At 35.5% G+C, this 18,837-nt stretch overlaps 2 non-coding genes across 2 annotated transcripts; both read right to left on the bottom strand.

Annotated features, from left to right (window-relative positions):
- Nucleotides 1-2,146: 2,146 nt before the first annotated feature.
- TRNAF-GAA (transfer RNA phenylalanine (anticodon GAA)) lies at nt 2,147-2,219 on the bottom strand. Its single transcript has one exon. It is a non-coding gene; the product is annotated as a tRNA-Phe (tRNA).
- Nucleotides 2,220-5,940: 3,721 nt separating this feature from the next.
- TRNAF-GAA (transfer RNA phenylalanine (anticodon GAA)) lies at nt 5,941-6,013 on the bottom strand. The gene has a single exon. It is a non-coding gene; the product is annotated as a tRNA-Phe (tRNA).
- Nucleotides 6,014-18,837: the final 12,824 nt, after the last annotated feature.

Here is an 18,837-nt window from a genome sequence, read left to right as displayed (position 1 = left end):
AGGAAAAAGTTACCGTTTCTCAAATTTTTAACATTTTGTTTTCTGTAGATAGTTAAGATTTTTAGGCCTTTTGATCATGATCAGTCCATGTGCTTTGTTTAATATCTCCTTAAAATGTAAACAGTGAAGAAAAAACATTTTGCCGAAACCCGGGACCTTTAGATCTTCAGTCTAACGCTCTCCCAACTGAGCTATTTCGGCCATATCTATACATTTTCTGTGGGGTTTGACACTCTGCAAATGTCAAGTGTCACACCTGGAGGGATATATTATAATTTTTCATTTGACTGTTTTTTGAAGCATGATTTCTATTTGAAACGCCTTCCATTTTGCTGTACATATTTAATAACATTCATTAACTATTTGTGAATGAGTAGAAAAAGACAGCAATTTTGCCATTGAATTTTTACATTTTCAGTTTGTCTCCATGCACCAGTATAATTCTGACCCTGTGCTTCTAGAATAGGTCATGGTCGCACATAAAACACAATTTGCATGCATAATGTTACATCAAGTTTTATTTTTTATGAGATGCAAACAATTGGAGCAAAAAAGAGACAAAAATTTAGAGAAAATATTTTATTGATTGTTAAAAGTGAGACCATTTGTCCCAAAATGTGCTGAAACATGTCAGGAGGACATGGGCATTTCACATTTTTTAAACTATGATTACCTACTTGTTAAGTTTTTGTTTATTAAGTATCGTTATGGTCTGTTGATGTATGAGGTGAAAACTATGAAAGTAGACTTACCAGCAAATCCGTTTCTAGATATATTTCATGACAGCACTGTAGAAGGTTGATTCCCTACCCTAATAGGGACAGAGAACACAAAGAGTTGAAATAGTCCCTCCTCATTGACTGTCCAAAGGATTTTTCTAGTGCCAAAAGAACAACAGACATATGCACAAAAAATCTGTTTGATGTTCCTAGAGTTCTTTTTTGAGAGGACAAATTCAGATTCACTAAAAAGACTCTCAGGAAATTTTTCAAAACCACATTACTAAGTTTTGTTTGACCTCATCTAATCAATAAATGAAGATAAAGTTTCTTGAAATTAAATGTTGATGTCAGAAGTGGGATTTGAACCCACGCCTCCAGGGGAGACTGAGACCTGAATGCAGCGCCTTAGACCGCTCAGCCATCCTGACTTCGATATGCAAGTGGAACTTAACTCCTTCGATGCTAGTCAGCAGAAATGTTACCATTCCTTGTGATTAAAAACTTGTCACACCACCCCAAAAAAGTCAATAAATAACATTTTTTATATGCGTACTTTTCGTCTGCATTAATTTTTAAACCTCCATTTATTTTGTTTGGATATTAGAAATGTTAGATTTCTCACAAATGCGGTGATGCACCACATTTCTTCAGAAACTACTGTTTGGCCACACAGCAGGGCTTTGAAAGGAAGAGCCCTATTTGGGTTTTGCAATGCAGATTTTGCAGGAATACCTTGCAGATGAAATTTGCAGAGTACCAAAACAGCAGAAAACCTCCCAAAGTGACCACATTTTAGAAATTATTTTGCACAATGAGTTAATCAACACCTGCAATTACTATTGTCAGCCTATAGGTGTTTTCACTCTGAACCATCCAGCATTGCAAGTATGCCAGTTTAGTGCCCAGCTTTTGCTTGCAGAGACAAGCAACCCATACATTTTTAAGTGGGCTCTACTCACTGGAGCAATGTCAAATATGTAGATGCTTTGTCTCACCATTAAAGTAGAAACCTCCTATATTTCAAATTAAAGATGACGGACCTGTGTGGAGCTTGTGTTTTTTTGCCTTTTTGACTTTGTCCACAGCATATTTTTTAAGGACATTTGTCTCAGTAATGCCTCAGTGTTTCAAAGTCAAACAAGCTGACTATAATCATTCAGCTAGTGTCTGATAAGTGCTGTCTGTTTCAGCTATCAGGTTACCTTTTAATCCTCTTACAGCTAAGTCAATCTGAAATAAAACAAAATAGAGGAAAAATTACTAAAAAACATTCATGTGTTCAAAAGGAAAAAGTTACCGTTTCTCAAATTTTTAACATTTTGTTTTCTGTAGATAGTTAAGATTTTTAGGCCTTTTGATCATGATCAGTCCATGTGCTTTGTTTAATATCTCCTTAAAATGTAAACGGTGAAGAAAAAACAATTTGCCGAAACCCGGGATTGGACCAGGGACCTTTAGATCTTCAGTCTAACGCTCTCCCAACTGAGCTATTTCGGCCATATCTATACATTTTCTGGCGGGTTTGACACTCTGCAAATGTCAAGTGTCACACCTGGAGGGATATATTATAATTTTTCATTTGACTGTTTTTTGAAGCATGATTTCTATTTGAAACGCCTTCCATTTTGCTGTACATATTTAATAACATTCATTAACTATTTGTGAATGAGTAGAAAAAGACAGCAATTTTGCCATTGAATTTTTACATTTTCAGTTTGTCTCCATGCACCAGTATAATTCTGACCCTGTGCTTCTAGAATAGGTCATGGTCGCACATAAAACACAATTTGCATGCATAATGTTACATCAAGTTTTATTTTTTATGAGCTGCAAACAATTGGAGCAAAAAAGAGACAAAAATTTAGAGAAAATATTTTATTGATTGTTAAAAGTGAGACCATTTGTCCCAAAATGTGCTGAAACATGTCAGAAGGACATGGGCATTTCACATTTTTTAAACTATGATTACCTACTTGTTAAGTTTTTGTTTATTAAGTATCGTTATGGTCTATTGATGTATGAGGTGAAAACTATGAAAGTAGACTTACCAGCAAATCCGTTTCTAGATATATTTCATGACAGCACTGTAGAAGGTTGATTCCCTACCCTAATAGGGACAGAGAACACAAAGAGGTGAAATAGTCCCTCCTCATTGACTGTCCAAAGGATTTTTCTAGTGCCAAAAGAACAACAGACATATGCACAAAAAATCTGTTTGATGTTCCTAGAGTTCTTTTTTGAGAGGACAAATTCAGATTCACTCCAAAGACTCTCAGGAAATTTTTCAAAACCACATTACTAAGTTTTGTTTGACCTCATCTAATCAATAAATGAAGATAAAGTTTCTTGAAATTAAATGTTGATGTCAGAAGTGGGATTTGAACCCACGCCTCCAGGGGAGACTGCGACCTGAACGCAAAGTCAATAAATAACATTTTTTATATGCGTACTTTTCGTCTGCATTAATTTTTAAACCTCCATTTATTTTGTTTGGATATTAGAAATTTTAGATTTCTCACAAATGCGGTGATGCACCACATTTCTTCAGAAACTACTGTTTGGCCACACAGCAGGGCTTTGAAAGGAAGAGCCCTATTTGGGTTTTGCAATGCAGATTTTGCAGGAATACCTTGCAGATGAAATTTGCAGAGTACCAAAACAGCAGAAAACCTCCCAAAGTGACCACATTTTAGAAATTATTTTGCACAATGAGTTAATCAACACCTGCAATTACTATTGTCAGCCTATAGGTGTTTTCACTCTGAACCATCCAGCATTGCAAGTATGCCAGTTTAGTGCCCAGCTTTTGCTTGCAGAGACAAGCAACCCATACATTTTTAAGTGGGCTCTACTCACTGGAGCAATGTCAAATATGTAGATGCGTTGTCTCACCATTAAAGTAGAAACCTCCTATATTTCAAATTAAAGATGACGGACCTGTGTGGAGCTTGTGTTTTTTTGCCTTTTTGACTTTGTCCACAGCATATTTTTTAAGGACATTTGTCTCAGTAATGCCTCAGTGTTTCAAAGTCAAACAAGCTGACTATAATCATTCAGCTAGTGTCTGATAAGTGCTGTCTGTTTCAGCTATCAGGTTACCTTTTAATCTTCTTACAGCTAAGTCAATCTGAAATAAAACAAAATAGAGGAAAAATTACTAAAAAACATTCATGTGTTCAAAAGGAAAAAGTTACCGTTTCTCAAATTTTTAACATTTTGTTTTCTGTAGATAGTTAAGACTTTTAGGCCTTTTGATCATGATCAGTCCATGTGCTTTGTTTAATATCTCCTTAAAATGTAAACGGTGAAGAAAAAGCATTTTGCCGAAACCCGGGATTGGACCAGGGACCTTTAGATCTTCAGTCTAACGCTCTCCCAACTGAGCTATTTCTGCCATATCTAAACATTTTCTGGGGGGTTTGACACTCTGCAAATGTCAAGTGTCACACCTGGAGGGATATATTATAATTTTTCATTTGACTGTTTTTTGAAGCATGATTTCTATTTGAAACGCCTTCCATTTTGCTGTACATATTTAATAACATTCATTAACTATTTGTGAATGAGTAGAAAAAGACAGCAATTTTGCCATTGAATTTTTACATTTTCAGTTTGTCTCCATGCACCAGTATAATTCTGACCCTGTGCTTCTAGAATAGGTCATGGTCGCACATAAAACACAATTTGCATGCATAATGTTACATCAAGTTTTATTTTTTATGAGATGCAAACAATTGGAGCAAAAAAGAGACAAAAATTTAGAGAAAATATTTTATTGATTGTTAAAAGTGAGACCATTTGTCCCAAAATGTGCTGAAACATGTCAGAATGACATGGGCATTTCACATTTTTTAAACTATGATTACCTACTTGTTAAGTTTTTGTTTATTAAATATCGTTATGGTCTATTGATGTATGAGGTGAAAACTATGAAAGTAGACTTACCAGCAAATCCTTTTCTAGATATATTTCATGACAGCACTGTAGAAGGTTGATTCCCTACCCTAATAGGGACAGAGAACACAAAGAGGTGAAATAGTCCCTCCTCATTGACTGTCCAAAGGATTTTTCTAGTGCCAAAAGAACAACAGACATATGCACAAAAAATCTGTTTGATGTTCCTAGAGTTCTTTTTTGAGAGGACAAATTCAGATTCACTCCAAAGACTCTCAGGAAATTTTTCAAAACCACATTACTAAGTTTTGTTTGACCTCATCTAATCAATAAATGAAGATAAAGTTTCTTGAAATTAAATGTTGATGTCAGAAGTGGGATTTGAACCCACGCCTCCAGGGGAGACTGCGACCTGAACGCAAAGTCAATAAATAACATTTTTTATATGCGTACTTTTCGTCTGCATTAATTTTTAAACCTCCATTTATTTTGTTTGGATATTAGAAATTTTAGATTTCTCACAAATGCGGTGATGCACCACATTTCTTCAGAAACTACTGTTTGGCCACACAGCAGGGCTTTGAAAGGAAGAGCCCTATTTGGGTTTTGCAATGCAGATTTTGCAGGAATACCTTGCAGATGAAATTTGCAGAGTACCAAAACAGCAGAAAACCTCCCAAAGTGACCACATTTTAGAAATTATTTTGCACAATGAGTTAATCAACACCTGCAATTACTATTGTCAGCCTATAGGTGTTTTCACTCTGAACCATCCAGCATTGCAAGTATGCCAGTTTAGTGCCCAGCTTTTGCTTGCAGAGACAAGCAACCCATACATTTTTAAGTGGGCTCTACTCACTGGAGCAATGTCAAATATGTAGATGCGTTGTCTCACCATTAAAGTAGAAACCTCCTATATTTCAAATTAAAGATGACGGACCTGTGTGGAGCTTGTGTTTTTTTGCCTTTTTGACTTTGTCCACAGCATATTTTTTAAGGACATTTGTCTCAGTAATGCCTCAGTGTTTCAAAGTCAAACAAGCTGACTATAATCATTCAGCTAGTGTCTGATAAGTGCTGTCTGTTTCAGCTATCAGGTTACCTTTTAATCCTCTTACAGCTAAGTCAATCTGAAATAAAACAAAATAGAGGAAAAATTACTAAAAAACATTCATGTGTTCAAAAGGAAAAAGTTACCGTTTCTCAAATTTTTAACATTTTGTTTTCTGTAGATAGTTAAGATTTTTAGGCCTTTTGATCATGATCAGTCCATGTGCTTTGTTTAATATCTCCTTAAAATATAAACGGTGAAGAAAAAACAATTTGCCGAAACCCGGGATTGGACCAGGGACCTTTAGATCTTCAGTCTAACGCTCTCCCAACTGAGCTATTTCGGCCATATCTATACATTTTCTGGGGGGTTTGACACTCTGCAAATGACAAGTGTCACACCTGGAGGGATATATTATAATTTTTCATTTGACTGTTTTTTGAAGCATGATTTCTATTTGAAACGCCTTCCATTTTGCTGTACATATTTAATAACATTCATTAACTATTTGTGAATGAGTAGAAAAAGACAGCAATTTTGCCATTGAATTTTTACATTTTCAGTTTGTCTCCATGCACCAGTATAATTCTGACCCTGTGCTTCTAGAATAGGTCATGGTCGCACATAAAACACAATTTGCATGCATAATGTTAAATCAAGTTTTATTTTTTATGAGATGCAAACAATTGGAGCAAAAAAGAGACAAAAATTTAGAGAAAATATTTTATTGATTGTTAAAAGTGAGACCATTTGTCCCAAAATGTGCTGAAACATGTCAGAAGGACATGGGCATTTCACATTTTTTAAACTATGATTACCTACTTGTTAAGTTTTTGTTTATTAAGTATCGTTATGGTCTATTGATGTATGAGGTGAAAACTATGAAAGTAGACTTACCAGCAAATCCGTTTCTAGATATATTTCATGACAGCACTGTAGAAGGTTGATTCCCTACCCTAATAGGGACAGAGAACACAAAGAGGTGAAATAGTCCCTCCTCATTGACTGTCCAAAGGATTTTTCTAGTGCCAAAAGAACAACAGACATATGCACAAAAAATCTGTTTGATGTTCCTAGAGTTCTTTTTTGAGAGGACAAATTCAGATTCACTCCAAAGACTCTCAGGAAATTTTTCAAAACCACATTACTAAGTTTTGTTTGACCTCATCTAATCAATAAATGAAGATAAAGTTTCTTGAAATTAAATGTTGATGTCAGAAGTGGGATTTGAACCCACGCCTCCAGGGGAGACTGCGACCTGAACGCAAAGTCAATAAATAACATTTTTTATATGCGTACTTTTCGTCTGCATTAATTTTTAAACCTCCATTTATTTTGTTTGGATATTAGAAATGTTAGATTTCTCACAAATGCGGTGATGCACCACATTTCTTCAGAAACTACTGTTTGGCCACACAGCAGGGCTTTGAAAGGAAGAGCCCTATTTGGGTTTTGCAATGCAGATTTTGCAGGAATACCTTGCAGATGAAATTTGCAGAGTACCAAAACAGCAGAAAACCTCCCAAAGTGACCACATTTTAGAAATTATTTTGCACAATGAGTTAATCAACACCTGCAATTACTATTGTCAGCCTATAGGTGTTTTCACTCTGAACCATCCAGCATTGCAAGTATGCCAGTTTAGTGCCCAGCTTTTGCTTGCAGAGACAAGCAACCCATACATTTTTAAGTGGGCTCTACTCACTGGAGCAATGTCAAATATGTAGATGCTTTGTCTCACCATTAAAGTAGAAACCTCCTATATTTCAAATTAAAGATGACGGACCTGTGTGGAGCTTGTGTTTTTTGCCTTTTTGACTTTGTCCACAGCATATTTTTTAAGGACATTTGTCTCAGTAATGCCTCAGTGTTTCAAAGTCAAACAAGCTGACTATAATCATTCAGCTAGTGTCTGATAAGTGCTGTCTGTTTCAGCTATCAGGTTACCTTTTAATCCTCTTACAGCTAAGTCAATCTGAAATAAAACAAAATAGAGGAAAAATTGCTAAAAAACATTCATGTGTTCAAAAGGAAAAAGTTACCGTTTCTCAAATTTTTAACATTTTGTTTTCTGTAGATAGTTAAGATTTTTAGGCCTTTTGATCATGATCAGTCCATGTGTTTTGTTTAATATCTCCTTAAAATGTAAACGGTGAAGAAAAAGCATTTTGCCGAAACCCGGGACCTGTAGATCTTCAGTCTAACGCTCTCCCAACTGAGCTATTTCGGCCTTATCTATACATTTTCTGGTAGGTTTGACACTCTGCAAATGTCAAGTGTCACACCTGGAGGGATATATTATAATTTTTCATTTGACTGTTTTTTGAAGCATGATTTCTATTTGAAACGCCTTCCATTTTGCTGTACATATTTAATAACATTCATTAACTATTTGTGAATGAGTAGAAAAAGACAGCAATTTTGCCATTGAATTTTTACATTTTCAGTTTGTCTCCATGCACCAGTATAATTCTGACCCTGTGCTTCTAGAATAGGTCATGGTCGAACATAAAACACAATTTGCATGCATAATGTTACATCAAGTTTTATTTTTTATGAGATGCAAACAATTGGAGCAAAAAAGAGACAAAAATTTAGAGAAAATATTTTATTGATTGTTAAAAGTGAGACCATTTGTCCCAAAATGTGCTGAAACATGTCAGAAGGACATGGGCATTTCACATTTTTTAAACTATGATTACCTACTTGTTAAGTTTTTGTTAATGAAGTATCGTTATGGTCTATTGATGTATGAGGTGAAAACTATGAAAGTAGACTTACCAGCAAATCCGTTTCTAGATATATTTCATGACAGCACTGTAGAAGGTTGATTCCCTAACCTAATAGGGACAGAGAACACAAAGAGGTGAAATAGTCCATCCTCATTGACTGTCCAAAGGATTTTTCTAGTGCCAAAAGAACAACAGACATATGCACAAAAAATCTGTTTGATGTTCCTAGAGTTCTTTTTTGAGAGGACAAATTCAGATTCACTCCAAAGACTCTCAGGAAATTTTTCAAAACCACATTACTAAGTTTTGTTTGACCTAATCTAATCAATAAATGAAGATAAAGTTTCTTGAAAATAAATGTTGATGTCAGAAGTGGGATTTGAACGCAGCGCCTTAGACCGCTCGGCCATCCTGACTTTCATATGCACTTGGAACTTAACTCCTTCCATGCTAGTCAGCAGAAATGTTACCATTCTTTGTGATTAAAAACTTGTCACAACACCCCAAAAAAGTCAATAAATAACATTTTTTATATGCGTACTTTTCGTCTGCATTAATTTTTAAACCTCCATTTATTTTGTTTGGATATTAGAAATGTTAGATTTCTCACAAATGCGGTGATGCACCACATTTCTTCAGAAACTACTGTTTGGCCACACAGCAGGGCTTTGAAAGGAAGAGCCCTATTTGGGTTTTGCAATGCAGATTTTGCAGGAATACCTTGCAGATGAAATTTGCAGAGTACCAAAACAGCAGAAAACCTCCCAAAGTGACCACATTTTAGAAATTATTTTGCACAATGAGTTAATCAACACCTGCAATTACTATTGTCAGCCTATAGGTGTTTTCACTCTGAACCATCCAGCATTGCAAGTATGCCAGTTTAGTGCCCAGCTTTTGCTTGCAGAGACAAGCAACCCATACATTTTTAAGTGGGCTCTACTCACTGGAGCAATGTCAAATATGTAGATGCTTTGTCTCACCATTAAAGTAGAAACCTCCTATATTTCAAATTAAAGATGACGGACCTGTGTGGAGCTTGTGTTTTTTGCCTTTTTCACTTTGTCCACAGCATATTTTTTAAGGACATTTGTCTCAGTAATGCCTCAGTGTTTCAAAGTCAAACAAGCTGACTATAATCATTCAGCTAGTGTCTGATAAGTGCTGTCTGTTTCAGCTATCAGGTTACCTTTTAATCCTCTTACAGCTAAGTCAATCTGAAATAAAACAAAATAGAGGAAAAATTACTAAAAAACATTCATGTGTTCAAAAGGAAAAAGTTACCGTTTCTCAAATTTTTAACATTTTGTTTTCTGTAGATAGTTAAGATTTTTAGGCCTTTTGATCATGATCAGTCCATGTGCTTTGTTTAATATCTCCTTAAAATGTAAACGGTGAAGAAAAAGCATTTTGCCGAAACCCGGGATTGGACCAGGGACCTTTAGATCTTCAGTCTAACGCTCTCCCAACTGAGATATTTCAGCCATATCTATACATTTTCTGGGGGGTTTGACACTCTGCAAATGTCAAGTGTCACACCTGGAGGGATATATTATAATTTTTCATTTGACTGTTTTTTGAAGCATGATTTCTATTTGAAACGCCTTCCATTTTGCTGTACATATTTAATAACATTCATTAACTATTTGTGAATGAGTAGAAAAAGACAGCAATTTTGCCATTGAATTTTTACATTTTCAGTTTGTCTCCATGCACCAGTATAATTCTGACCCTGTGCTTCTAGAATAGGTCATGGTCGCACATAAAACACAATTTGCATGCATAATGTTACATCAAGTTTTATTTTTTATGAGATGCAAACAATTGGAGCAAAAAAGAGACAAAAATTTAGAGAAAATATTTTATTGATTGTTAAAAGTGAGACCATTTGTCCCAAAATGTGCTGAAACATGTCAGAAGGACATGGGCATTTCACATTTTTTAAACTATGATTACCTACTTGTTAAGTTTTTGTTAATTAAGTATCGTTATGGTCTATTGATGTATGAGGTGAAAACTATGAAAGTAGACTTACCAGCAAATCCGTTTCTAGACATATTTCATGACAGCACTGTAGAAGGTTGATTCCCTACCCTAATAGGGACAGAGAACACAAAGAGGTGAAATAGTCCCTCCTCATTGACTGTCCAAAGGATTTTTCTAGTGCCAAAAGAACAACAGACATATGTACAAAAAATCTGTTTGATGTTCCTAGAGTTCTTTTTTGAGAGGACAAATTCAGATTCACTCCAAAGACTCTCAGGAAATTTTTCAAACCCACATTACTAAGTTTTGTTTGACCTCATCTAATCAATAAATGAAGATAAAGTTTCTTGAAATTAAATGTTGATGTCAGAAGCGGGATTTGAACCCACACCTCCAGGGAAGACTGCGACCTGAACGCAGTGCCTTAGACCGCTCGGCCATCCTGACTTCGACATGTAATTGGAACTTAACTCCTTCCATGCTAGTCAGCAGAAATGTTACCATTCCTTGTGATTAAAAACTTGTCACACCACCCCAAAAAAGTCAATAAATAACATTTTTTATATGCGTACTTTTCGTCTGCATTAATTTTTAAACCTCCATTTATTTTGTTTGGATATTAGAGATGTTAGATTTCTCACAAATGCGGTGATGCACCACATTTCTTCAGAAACTACTGTTTGGCCACACAGCAGGGCTTTGAAAGGAAGAGCCCTATTTGGGTTTTGCAATGCAGATTTTGCAGGAATACCTTGCAGATGAAATTTGCAGAGTACCAAAACAGCAGAAAACCTCCCAAAGTGACCACATTTTAGAAATTATTTTGCACAATGAGTTAATCAACACCTGCAACTACTATTGTCAGCCTATAGGTGTTTTCACTCTGAACCATCCAGCATTGCAAGTATGCCAGTTTAGTGCCCAGCTTTTGCTTGCAGAGACAAGCAACCCATACATTTTTAAGTGGGCTCTACTCACTGGAGCAATGTCAAATATGTAGATGCTTTGTCTCACCATTAAAGTAGAAACCTCCTATATTTCAAATTAAAGATGACGGACCTGTGTGGAGCTTGTGTTTTTTGCCTTTTTGACTTTGTCCACAGCATATTTTTTAATTACATTTGTCTCAGTAATGCCTCAGTGTTTCAAAGTCAAACAAGCTGACTATAATCATTCAGCTAGTGTCTGATAAGTGCTGTCTGTTTCAGCTATCAGGTTACCTTTTAATCCTCTTACAGCTAAGTCAATCTGAAATAAAACAAAATAGAGGAAAAATTGCTAAAAAACATTCATGTGTTCAAAAGGAAAAAGTTACCGTTTCTCAAATTTTTAACATTTTGTTTTCTGTAGATAGTTAAGATTTTTAGGCCTTTTGATCATGATCAGTCCATGTGCTTTGTTTAATATCTCCTTAAAATGTAAACGGTGAAGAAAAAGGATTTTGCCGAAACCCGGGATTGGACCAGTGACCTTTAGATGTTCAGTATAACGCTCTCCCAACTGAGCTATTTCGGCCATATCTATACATTTTCTGGGGGGTTTGACACTCTGCAAATGTCAAGTGTCACACCTGGAGGGATATATTATAATTTTTCATTTGACTGTTTTTTGAAGCATGATTTCTATTTGAAACGCCTTCCATTTTGCTGTACATATTTAATAACATTCATTAACTATTTGTGAATGAGTAGAAAAAGACAGCAATTTTGCCATTGAATTTTTACATTTTCAGTTTGTCTCCATGCACCAGTATAATTCTGACCCTGTGCTTCTAGAATAGGTCATGGTCGCACATAAAACACAATTTGCATGCATAATGTTGCATCAAGTTTTATTTTTTATGAGATGCAAACAATTGGAGCAAAAAAGAGACAAAAATTTAGAGAAAATATTTTATTGATTGTTAAAAGTGAGACCATTTGTCCCAAAATGTGCTGAAACATGTCAGAAGGACATGGGCATTTCACATTTTTTAAACTATGATTACCTACTTGTTAAGTTTTTGTTAATTAAGTATCGTTATGGTCTATTGATGTATGAGGTGAAAACTATGAAAGTAGACTTACCAGCAAATCCGTTTCTAGATATATTTCATGACAGTACTGTAGAAGGTTGATTCCCTACCCTAATAGGGACAGAGAACACAAAGAGGTGAAATAGTCCCTCCTCATTGACTGTCCAAAGGATTTTTCTAGTGCCAAAAGAACAACAGACATATGCACAAAAAATCTGTTTGATGTTCCTAGAGTTCTTTTTTGAGAGGACAAATTCAGATTCACTCCAAAGACTCTCAGGAAATTTTTCAAAAGCACATTACTAAGTTTTGTTTGACCTCATCTAATCAATAAATGAAGATAAAGTTTCTTGAAACTAAATGTTGATGTCAGAAGAGGGATTTGATCCCACGCCTCCAGGGAAGACTGCGACCTGAACGCAGCGCCTTAGACCGCTCTGCCATCCTGACTTCGATATGCAATTGGAACTTAACTCCTTCCATGCTAGTCAGCAGAAATGTTACCATTCCTTGTGATTAAAAACTTGTCACACCACCCCAAAAAAGTCAATAAATAACATTTTTTATATGCGTACTTTTCATCTGCATTAATTTTTAAACCTCCATTTATTTTGTTTGGATATTAGAAATGTTAGATTTCTCACAAATGCGGTGATGCACCACATTTCTTCAGAAACTACTGTTTGTCCACACAGCAGGGCTTTGAAAGGAAGAGCCCTATTTGGGTTTTGCAATGCAGATTTTGCAGGAATACCTTGCAGATGAAATTTGCAGAATACCAAAACAGCAGAAAACCTCCCAAAGTGACCACATTTTAGAAATTATTTTGCACAATGAGTTAATCAACACCTGCAATTACTATTGTCAGCCTATAGGTGTTTTCACTCTGAACCATCCAGCATTGCAAGTATGCCAGTTTAGTGCCCAGCTTTTGCTTGCAGAGACAAGCAACCCATACATTTTTAAGTGGGCTCTACTCACTGGAGCAATGTCAAATATGTAGATGCTTTGTCTCACCATTAAAGTAGAAACCTCCTATATTTCAAATTAAAGATGACGGACCTGTGTGGAGCTTGTGTTTTTTGCCTTTTTCACTTTGTCCACAGCATATTTTTTAAGGACATTTGTCTCAGTAATGCCTCAGTGTTTCAAAGTCAAACAAGCTGACTATAATCATTCAGCTAGTGTCTGATAAGTGCTGTCTGTTTCAGCTATCAGGTTACCTTTTAATCCTCTTACAGCTAAGTCAATCTGAAATAAAACAAAATAGAGGAAAAATTACTAAAAAACATTCATGTGTTCAAAAGGAAAAAGTTACCGTTTCTCAAATTTTTAACATTTTGTTTTCTGTAGATAGTTAAGATTTTTAGGCCTTTTGATCATGATCAGTCCATGTGCTTTGTTTAATATCTCCTTAAAATGTAAACGGTGAAGAAAAAGCATTTTGCCGAAACCCGAGATTGGACCAGGGACCTTTAGATCTTCAGTCTAACGCTCTCCCAACTGAGCTATTTCGGCCATATCTATACATTTTCTGGGGGGTTTGACACTCTGCAACTGTCAAGTGTCACACCTGGAGGGATATATTATAATTTTTCATTTGACTGTTTTTTGAAGCATGATTTCTATTTGAAACGCCTTCCATTTTGCTGTACATATTTAATAACATTCATTAACTATTTGTGAATGAGTAGAAAAAGACAGCAATTTTGCCATTGAATTTTTACATTTTCAGTTTGTCTCCATGCACCAGTATAATTCTGACCCTGTGCTTCTAGAATAGGTCATGGTCGCACATAAAACACAATTTGCATGCATAATGTTACATCAAGTTTTATTTTTTATGAGATGCAAACAATTGGAGCAAAAAAGAGACAAAAATTTAGAGAAAATATTTTATTGATTGTTAAAAGTGAGACCATTTGTCCCAAAATGTGCTGAAACATGTCAGAAGGACATGGGCATTTCACATTTTTTAAACTATGATTACCTACTTGTTAAGTTTTTGTTAATTAAGTATCGTTATGGTCTATTGATGTATGAGGTGAAAACTATGAAAGTAGACTTACCAGCAAATCCGTTTCTAGATATATTTCATGACAGCACTGTAGAAGGTTGATTCCCTACCCTAATAGGGACAGAGAACACAAAGAGGTGAAATAGTCCCTCCTCATTGACTGTCCAAAGGATTTTTCTATTGCCAAAAGAACAACAGACATATGCACAAAAAATCTGTTTGATGTTCCTAGAGTTCTTTTTTGAGAGGACAAATTCAGATTCACTCCAAAGACTCTCAGGAAATTTTTCAAAACCACATTACTAAGTTTTGTTTGACCTCATCTAATCAATAAATGAAGATAAAGTTTCTTGAAATTAAATGTTGATGTCAGAAGTGGGATTTGAACCCACGCCTCCAGGGGAGACTGCAACCTGAACGCAATTGGAATATGCAATTGGAACTTAACTCCTTCCATGCTAGTCAGCAGAAATGTTACCATTCCTTGTGATTAAAAACTTGTCACACCACCCCAAAAAAGTCAATAAATAACATTTTTTATATGCGTACTTTTCGTCTGCATTAATTTTTAAACCTCCATTTATTTTGTTTGGATATTAGAAATGTTAGATTTCTCACAAATGCGGTGATGCACCACATTTCTTCAGAAACTACTGTTTGGCCACACAGCAGGGCTTTGAAAGGAAGAGCCCTATTTGGGTTTTGCAATGCAGATTTTGCAGGAATACCTTGCAGATGAAATTTGCAGAGTACCAAAACAGCAGAAAACCTCCCAAAGTGACCACATTTTAGAAATTATTTTGCACAATGAGTTAATCAACACCTGCAATTACTATTGTCAGCCTATAGGTGTTTTCACTCTGAACCATCCAGCATTGCAAGTATGCCAGTTTAGTGCCCAGCTTTTGCTTGCAGAGACAAGCAACCCATACATTTTTAAGTGGGCTCTACTCACTGGAGCAATGTCAAATATGTAGATGCTTTGTCTCACCATTAAAGTAGAAACCTCCTATATTTCAAATTAAAGATGATGGACCTGTGTGGAGCTTGTGTTTTTGCCTTTTTCACTTTGTCCACAGCATATTTTTTAAGGACATTTGTCTCAGTAATGCCTCAGTGTTTCAAAGTTAAACAAGCTGACTATAATCATTCAGCTAGTGTCTGATAAGTGCTGTCTGTTTCAGCTATCAGGTTACCTTTTAATCCTCTTACAGCTAAGTCAATCTGAAATAAAACAAAATAGAGGAAAAATTACTAAAAAACATTCATGTGTTCAAAAGGAAAAAGTTACCGTTTCTCAAATTTTTAACATTTTGCTTTCTGTAGATAGTTAAGATTTTTAGGCCTTTTGATCATGATCAGTCCATGTGCTTTGTTTAATATCTCCTTAAAATGTAAACGGTGAAGAAAAAGCATTTTGCCGAAACCCGGGATTGGACCAGGGACGTTTAGATCTTCAGTCTAACGCTCTCCCAACTGAGCTATTTCGGCCATATCTATACATTTTCTGGGGGGTTTGACACTCTGCAAATGTCAAGTGTCACACCTGGAGGGATATATTATAATTTTTCATTTGACTGTTTTTTGAAGCATGATTTCTATTTGAAACGCCTTCCATTTTGCTGTACATATTTAATAACATTCATTAACTATTTGTGAATGAGTAGAAAAAGACAGCAATTTTGCCATTGAATTTTTACATTTTCAGTTTGTCTCCATGCACCAGTATAATTCTGACCCTGTGCTTCTAGAATAGGTCATGGTCGCACATAAAACACAATTTGCATGCATAATGTTACATCAAGTTTTATTTTTTATGAGATGCAAACAATTGGAGCAAAAAAGAGACAAAAATTTAGAGAAAATATTTTATTGATTGTTAAAAGTGAGACCATTTGTCCCAAAATGTGCTGAAACATGTCAGAAGGACATGGGCATTTCACATTTTTTAAACTATGATTACCTACTTGTTAAGTTTTTGTTAATTAAGTATCGTTATGGTCTATTGATGTATGAGGTGAAAACTATGAAAGTAGACTTACCAGCAAATCCGTTTCTAGATATATTTCATGACAGCACTGTAGAAGATTGATTCCCTACCCTAATAGGGACAGAGAACACAAAGAGGTGAAATAGTCCCTCCTCATTGACTGTCCAAAGGATTTTTCTAGTGCCAAAAGAACAACAGACATATGCACAAAAAATCTGTTTGATCTTCCTAGAGTTCTTTTTTGAGAGGACAAATTCAGATTCACTCCAAAGACTCTCAGGAAATTTTTCAAAACCACATTACTAAGTTTTGTTTGACCTCATCTAATCAATAAATGAAGATAAAGTTTCTTGAAATTAAATGTTGATGTCAGAAGTGGGATTTGAACCCACGCCTCCAGGGAAGACCGCTCGGCCATCCTGACTTCGATATGCAATTGGAACTTAACTCCTTCCATGCTAGTCAGCAGAAATGTTACCATTCCTTGTGATTAAAAACTTGTCACACCACCCCAAAAAAGTCAATAAATAACATTTTTTATATGCGTACTTTTCATCTGCATTAATTTTTAAACCTCCATTTATTTTGTTTGGATATTAGAAATGTTAGATTTCTCACAAATGCGGTGATGCACCACATTTCTTCAGAAACTACTGTTTGGCCACACAGCAGGGCTTTGAAAGGAAGAGCCCTATTTGGGTTTTGCAATGCAGATTTTGCAGGAATACCTTGCAGATGAAATTTGCAGAGTACCAAAACAGCAGAAAACCTCCCAAAGTGACCACATTTTAGAAATTATTTTGCACAATGAGTTAATCAACACCTGCAATTACTATTGTCAGCCTATAGGTGTTTTCACTCTGAACCATCCAGCATTGCAAGTATGCCAGTTTAGTGCCCAGCTTTTGCTTGCAGAGACAAGCAACCCATACATTTTTAAGTGGGCTCTACTCACTGGAGCAATGTTAAATACGTGAATGCTTTGTCTCACCATTAAAGTAGAAACCTCCTATATTTCAAATTAAAGATGACGGACCTGTGTGGAGCTTGTGTTTTTTGCCTTTTTGACTTTGTCCACAGCATATTTTTTAAGGACATTTGTCTCAGTAATGCCTCAGTGTTTCAAAGTCAAACAAGCTGACTATAATCATTCAGCTAGTGTCTGATAAGTGCTGTCTGTTTCAGCTATCAGGTTACCTTTTAATCCTCTTACAGCTAAGTCAATCTGAAATAAAACAAAATAGAGGAAAAATTGCTAAAAAACATTCATGTGTTCAAAAGGAAAAAGTTACCGTTTCTCAAATTTTTAACATTTTGTTTTCTGTAGATAGTTAAGATTTTTAGGCCTTTTGATCATGATCAGTCCATGTGCTTTGTTTAATATCTCCTTAAAATGTAAACGGTGAAGAAAAAGCATTTTGCCGAAACCTGGGATTGGACCAGGGACCTGTAGATCTTCAGTCTAACGCTCTCCCAACTGAGCTATTTCGGCCATATCTATACATTTTCTGGGGGGTTTGACACTCTGCAAATGTCAAGTGTCACACCTGGAGGGATATATTATAATTTTTCATTTGACTGTTTTTTGAAGCATGATTTCTATTTGAAACGCCTTCCATTTTGCTGTACATATTTAATAACATTCATTAACTATTTGTGAATGAGTAGAAAAAGACAGTAATTTTGCCATTGAATTTTTACATTTTCAGTTTGTCTCCATGCACCAGTATAATTCTGACCCTGTGCTTCTAGAATAGGTCATGGTCGCACATAAAACACAATTTGCATGCATAATGTTACATCAAGTTTTATTTTTTATGAGATGCAAACAATTGGAGCAAAAAAGACAAAAATTTAGAGAAAATATTTTATTGATTGTTAAAAGTGAGACCATTTGTCCCAAAATGTGCTGAAACATGTCAGAAGGACATGGGCATTTCAAATTTTTTAAACTATGATTACCTACTTGTTAAGTTTTTGTTTATTAAGTATCGTTATGGTCTATTGATGTATGAGGTGAAAACTATGAAAGTAGACTTACCAGCAAATCCGTTTCTAGATATATTTCATGACAGCACTGTAGAAGGTTGATTCCCTACCCTAATAGGGACAGAGAACACAAAGAGGTGAAATAGTCCCTCCTCATTGACTGTCCAAAGGATTTTTCTAGTGCCAAAAGAACAACAGACATATGCACAAAAAATCTGTTTGATGTTCCTAGAGTTCTTTTTTGAGAGGACAAATTCAGATTCACTCCAAAGACTCTCAGGAAATTTTTCAAAACCACATTACTAAGTTTTGTTTGACCTCATCTAATCAATAAATGAAGATAAAGTTTCTTGAAATTAAATGTTGATGTCAGAAGTGGGATTTGAACCCACGACTCCAGGGAAGACTGCGACATGAACGCAGCGCCTTAGACCGCTCGGCC

The sequence above is a fragment of the Dendrobates tinctorius genome, unplaced genomic scaffold (assembly GCF_039654945.1).
Source record: "Dendrobates tinctorius isolate UK_male_01 unplaced genomic scaffold, ASM3965494v1 ptg000350l, whole genome shotgun sequence".
NCBI lineage: Eukaryota > Metazoa > Chordata > Amphibia > Anura > Dendrobatidae > Dendrobates > Dendrobates tinctorius.
The sequence above is the reverse complement of the archived record's forward strand: the minus strand, read 5'-3'. Positions and strand labels throughout refer to the sequence as shown.